Below are 6,547 nucleotides of genomic sequence, written 5' to 3' on the forward strand. Positions count from 1 at the left end.
GCTGATGTTGATGTTGAGGCTGATGTTGAGGCTGATGTTGAGGCTGATGTTGAGGTTGAGGCTGATGTTGAGGCTGATGTTGAGGTTGAGGCTGATGTTGAGGCTGATGTTGATGTTGAGGCTGATGTTGAGGCTGATGTTGATGTTGAGGCTGATGTTGATGCTGATGCTGATGTTGAGGCTGATGTTGATGTTGAGGCTGATGTTGAGGCTGATGTTGAGGTTGAGGCTGATGTTGAGGCTGATGTTGATGTTGAGGCTGATGTTGAGGCTGATGTTGATGTTGAGGCTGATGTTGAGGCTGATGTTGATGTTGAGGCTGATGTTGAGGCTGATGTTGAGGCTGATGTTGAGGCTGATGTTGAGGTTGAGGCTGATGTTGAGGCTGATGTTGAGGCTGATGTTGAGGCTGATGTTGAGGCTACCATAATGACAATCATGATAGCCATGATGATTCTTTAGGTTAGGGCAGGAGTCAGCATAGCTTTTTTGCTGCTGCTGCACTTTCTGAAAAGGTAATTGAACTGCTCCCATCTCTTATCGTTCCTCCTTTCCAACAGCTACAGTGATGCTGATCCATTAAATACACAACAGGAAATAACGGGGAACGTTTGTGTCTTACATCAACATGTGCGATCAAAGTTTATTTACCACCTAATACCTGTCCAGGTTTGTGGCATGTGCTGCGTCTTCACCAGCAGAGGGGGGTAGACCAGAGGAAAGCACTCAAAACACTGACTGACTGACTGACTGCTTCCACACTCAGAACGTGCACATAGATACAGAAAGTGCACGTGACACACACATAAACAGGTTTGACACAATGCTGTAAAATTATTTCAGTATTTTCATTCATTGTAAATGAATCCATATTTGATCTTACTGGCCTTGATTTAATTTGTAAGCTACAGCTGTGTGCACATGCAAACATGTGCACGTGCACACTTTTGCATGTGCACATATTGCAACGTGTCCGTCCTACATGGTCTCTCACTGCCCACTGTCACGCAGTCACTGTTCACAGTACAGTCGTTGCCACAGCAACCAGGATCAGCAACAACAACACAAAACGCTCCAGGAAGTGTGTTGAGCAAGAGATGATCTCATTTCCTGGAGGTGTTAGCCTCTGCCAGCAGGTGGCAGCAGAGAGGTGGTGAACCGCCTGCACAACATGTTCACATCAAATTCACGTCATCTGCTCACCTGTCACACCTGTGCTGAATCATCATCGTTGTCCAGGCCTTCAGTGATGTCCTCCCTCCATGGACACTCGAGCTTCCCCTCAGCCGACCCCTTTGACCGGAGGCACAGTTGTGACACCTGTGAACGCACAAAGACGAGGGTTGAAATGTAAGACGAGGGTTGAGGGACAGAACTGGGCTCCAGCCTCACACATCCCATCACCTTAACATAGACTAGTGGAGCAGCACTTCATTCCCAAGGTAATTAAAATCAGTCATTTTTTACAAAGTTCAACAAAAGTATGCTATCTGAGATTAAACTGCGTTTTCTCTGGTTCAAATACCACCAACAAGATGATGGGGAAACAAACTACTACCTGAAAATCAAAGTAAACACAATATTTGTTTTTGAGATGTGCAAGAGAAAACGATGTTGGCGCAGCTGTGACTGAAGTCAAATACTCATGAACCAAAATCAAAAAATACAGCGATAAATGTGGAAGCTAGCAGATCTGTAGCTCAGGTAGTTTGCAAAGCTGCACATCTCAGCTTCTCTCCACAGCTGCAGGACGCCTGCATGTCAGCCAAAGACCTTCTTCCTCTGACCCCCTAACCCTGACCCCAACCCTAACCTTCTAACCCTAACCCTAACCCTGACCCCAACCCTAACCCTAACCTTTCTAACCCTAACCCCCTAACCCTGACCCCAACCCTAACCCTAACCTTTCTAACCCTAACCCTAACCCTGACCCCAACCCTAACCCTTCTAACCCCAACCTTTCTAACCCTAACCCTTCTAACCCTAACCCTGACCCCAACCCTAACCCTGACCCCAACCCTAACCCTTCTAACCCTAACCCTAACCCTGACCCCAACCCTAACCCTTCTAACCCTAACCTTTCTAACCCTAACCCTAACCTTCTAACCCTAACCTTTCTAACCCTAACCTTTCTAACCCTAACCCTTCTAACCCTAACCCTGACCCCAACCCTAACCCTTCTAACCCTAACCCTTCTAACCCTAACCCTAACCTTTCTAACCCTAACCCTAACCCTTCTAACCCTAACCCTAACCTTTCTAACCCTAACCCTAACCCTTCTAACCCTAACCCTTCTAACCCTAACCCTAACCTTTCTAACCCTAACCCTTCTAACCCTAACTCTTCTAACCCTTCTAACCCTAACCCTAACCTTTCTAACCCTAACCCTCCTAACCCTAACCCTAACCCTTCTAACCCTAACCCTAACCTTTCTAACCCTAACCCTCCTAACCCTAACCCTTCTAACCCTAACTCTTCTAACCCTAACCCTTCTAACCCTAACCCTAACTCTTCTAACCCTACCCCTAACTCTTCTAACCCTACCCCTAACCTAACCCTAAGCCCCCTAACCCTAACCCTAACCCTTCTAACCCTAACTCTTCTAACCCTACCCCTAACCTAACCCTAACCCTAACCCTAACTCTTCTAACCCTAACTCTTCTAACCCTACCCCTAACCTAACCCTAACCCTAACCCTTCTAACTCTTCTAACCCTAACCCTTCTAACCCTAACCCTAACCCTAACCTTTCTAACCCTAACCCTCCTAACCCTAACCCTAACCCTTCTAACCCTAACCCTAACCCTAACCTTTCTAACCCTAACCCTCCTAACCCTAACCCTTCTAACCCTAACTCTTCTAACCCTAACCCTTCTAACCCTACCCCTAACTCTTCTAACCCTACCCCTAACTCTTCTAACCCTACCCCTAACCTAACCCTAACCCCCCTAACCCTTCTAACTCTTCTAACCCTAACTCTTCTAACCCTACCCCTAACCTAACCCTAACCCTTCTAACCCTTCTAACCCTAACTCTTCTAACCCTAACCCTAACCCTAACCCTTCTAACCCTTCTAACCCTTCTAACCCTTCTAACCCTTCTAACCCTAACCCTTCTTTCTGTGTGTCCCTCAACGTTCTGCTGCTTCAGAAGGTCTCGGGCAGACATCACAGCACCTGACAGCATCAGCCAGGTGAAATGTGATTGGATAAAACCCCATAATATACAATACTGGAAGCTGAAGTAGATGTCAAATAAAAGAACAATTTTATTGATCATAAATTTGTTGGATTGTTTCCTATGTTTAAGCCAGCAGAGAAGGCGTGTTGGCCCAGACGGATCAGGCATGAATGGAACACGTAGGGCAGAGAACGATGTGACGTATGGCCGCCATCGTTCAGCAGCACGTAGCGCTGGATTTGGTATCTTTAGATGGGAGTGAAGATAGGCCGGATGACAAATGGCAGCTGTTTCCTCCTGGGAGAGGAATCTCCCTGCAGCCATTCATAAATACACCTAGTGCACAACAAGACAGCCATGTGTGCGCGCACGTGCGTCTCTGTGTATCCACACTTGTGTGTGGGTGTGTGTTCCTGTACAGTACTTCCTTCATATTGAGTGCTGAAATACACTGTTGCTGGTATGTGCATCCTCACAGCAGGTTGGTTAACAGGTTTTGATCCACCCCAGCAGCATTTGAATGTATTAGAGTGACATAAACAACTGGTTTAAGACAGGTGGAGTCGGAGAAAACGGAGGAAACGAAGACAGAATTGAGCTAAATGAAAACAACAGGAGGATTTGGGCCTGAAACAGCCCCCGCCCCCCCTGGCTGATGGTCTTCTGCCATCCAGAGGTCTTTTCCTGGTGAACAGAAGTTTCTCTAGAGAAAAGAAAAGGTTATCAGCCAGTGGGGGGAAGCTGAGATATCTTTATAGTTTCCTTCCTGGATGTGAAACGATGCCTGTCTGGCATATTCAAAGATGTTCAACTCATAGTAACATTGTTTGTGTTTAGAGTCTTGTTCAGATGTTGCTCTTCATGTGGAATTTATTCATTTTCTTTCACTTTCAGGATGATTTTGGCTCTTTCTCATCACTTCTGTGCTGTGGGAAACCTTGGCAGTAATATTTAGTCAGTTTCTTGATCATAATGTGAGATCTTGTCGCACCTGTGGCGCCCCGCACACCTGGGGCGAATTAGCACCATAACGAGCCTTTTTAGTTCCCTGTGTTACGCTGCCTCCCCACCAGGTTGTCCTCTGCGGCTCTCATGACTCTCCAGCGTTTGCCCGCCCGCCCGCCCTCGACCCTGCCCGCCCGCCCTCGACCCTGCCAGTCCCCGACGCTTGGATCCACGCCGCTCCCCGGTGACTCCTGTCTGCCTTCTGCTCCTGTTAATAAAGCTGTGTTCAACCGAACTCTGGTGTCGCTCTTGGGTTCTCGTCTGGTCTCTGACAAGATGATTTCATACAAGGAGAAACCAAAATGAAGAGTCCAGCCATCAGCTCAGCTCTAGTTTCCACAGGAACGTGGCTAAAACCACTGTTGCTATGAAGGTTAAGAGTATTTAGCTGCAAATGTGTGAAAGCAGCAGCAGAAAAGCCTTCAGAGCTTCCCCACAGATGCAAGACTTCTGTTCTGGGGAGTCATCCCATAATATTACTGCTGTCTGCACACTGGCTGCCAGCTCTAATTCAATTATCAACCTGTTTTTCAAAGGAGGCCACTTGGAAATTTCATGATTACAGAAACGAATATGATGCCAGAAAAGTCTCAGTCAGTGTGAGTGAGCCAAAAACAACAGTGTGTGTTTGTGTATATGTGTGTGTATAGGTGTGTGTGTGTGTGTGAGTGAGAGAGGGTGTGTGCGTGCGTACGTGTTGAAGGACGTCGCAACATTAAATGAGGGACGAGCCAACACAACAACAGTGTGTAAATTTGTGTTCTGCTCTTAAATGCAGATGAATGTTGGATGATAAGAAGTTCTCCCCCCTAATTATGGGTTATTTTGACATGGAGAACCTTCATATTACCATTCACATCCCAGAATTAGAGTCCTGACGTTGGTGTTCTACAGGTGCTCTCTCCCATCTAATCCTGACGTTCAACTCTGGAAAGGCAAAGTGTTTCCATGGCAACAAAAAGAGTTTAAACATTAAGAAGTCTGATGCACGTCTTTATTTGGTGACCTAAAACGTGCACGTGTCATGTGGTTAGCTTAGATGGTTCTGCAGTGTGATGAACGGCCAAACGTGGTGGCCCTGCTGTGTTCCTCTCAGAGGAACTCGCTCTTCCAGGTCTTCATTCTGCTGCATGTGTGAAGGGAGCTTGTAAAGGGCTCAGGAACAACATGTATGGAGAGAGAACGCCCGAGGAACAACGTGTATGGAGAGGGAACGCCAGAGGAACAACATGTATGGAGAGAGAACGCCCGAGGAACAACGTGTATGGAGAGAAAACGCCCGAGGAACAACGTGTACGTAGAGGGAACGCCAGAGGAACAACGTGTATGGAGAGAAAACGCCCGAGGAACAACGTGTATGGAGAGAAAACGCCCGAGGAACAACGTGTATGTAGAGGGAACGCCAGAGGAACAACGTGTATGGAGAGGGAACGCCCGAGGAACAACGTGTATGGAGAGGGAACGCCAGAGAAACAACGTGTATGGAGAGGGAACGCCAGAGGAACAACGTGTATGTAGAGGGAACGCCAGAGGAACAACGTGTATGTAGAGGGAACGCCAGAGGAACAACGTGTATGGAGAGGGAACGCCAGAGAAACAACGTGTATGGAGAGGGAACGCCAGAGGAACAACGTGTATGGAGAGGGAACGCCCGAGGAACAACGTGTATGGAGAGAAAACGCCCGAGGAACAACGTGTATGGAGAGGGAACGCCCGAGGAACAACGTGTATGGAGAGAGAACGCCAGAGGAACAACGTGTATGGAGAGGGAACGCCCGAGGAACAACGTGTATGGAAAGGGAAAGCCCAGGTAACAACATGTGTGGAGAGAGAACGCCAGAGGAACAACGTGTATGGAGAGGGAACGCCCGAGGAACAACGTGTATGGAGAGGGAACGCCCGAGGAACAACGTGTATGGAGAGAGAACGCCCGAGGAACAACGTGTATGGAGAGGGAACGCCCGAGGAACAACGTGTATGGAGAGGGAACGCCCGAGGAACAACGTGTATGGAGAGAGAACGCCAGAGGAACAACGTGTATGGAGAGAAAACGCCCGAGGAACAACGTGTATGGAGAAGGAACGCCCAGGGAACAACGTGTGTGGAGAGGGAACGCCCGGGGAACAACGTGTATGGAGAGGGAACGCCCGGGGAACAACGTGTATGGAGAGGGAACGCCCGGGGAACAACGTGTATGGAGAGGGAACGCCCGGGGAACAACGTGTATGATGAGAACAACGTGATGGCGAGGGAACGCCAGAGGAACAATGTGTATGGAGAGGGAACGCCCGGGGAACAACGTGTATGGAGAGAGAACGCCCGGGGAACAACGTGTATGGAGAGGGAACGCCAGAGGAACAACA

The 6,547-nt window shown here is 48.3% G+C and overlaps 1 long non-coding RNA gene across 1 annotated transcript; it reads left to right on the plus strand.

Moving 5' to 3' along the window:
- Positions 1-306: 306 nt before the first annotated feature.
- Positions 307-4,413, plus strand: LOC115252120 (uncharacterized). The gene is made up of 3 exons (XR_003890562.1): positions 307-1,150; positions 1,240-1,442; positions 3,309-4,413. It is a non-coding gene; the product is annotated as an uncharacterized lncRNA (long non-coding RNA).
- Positions 4,414-6,547: the final 2,134 nt, after the last annotated feature.

The sequence above is a fragment of the Takifugu rubripes genome, chromosome 13 (assembly GCF_901000725.2).
Source record: "Takifugu rubripes chromosome 13, fTakRub1.2, whole genome shotgun sequence".
NCBI lineage: Eukaryota > Metazoa > Chordata > Actinopteri > Tetraodontiformes > Tetraodontidae > Takifugu > Takifugu rubripes.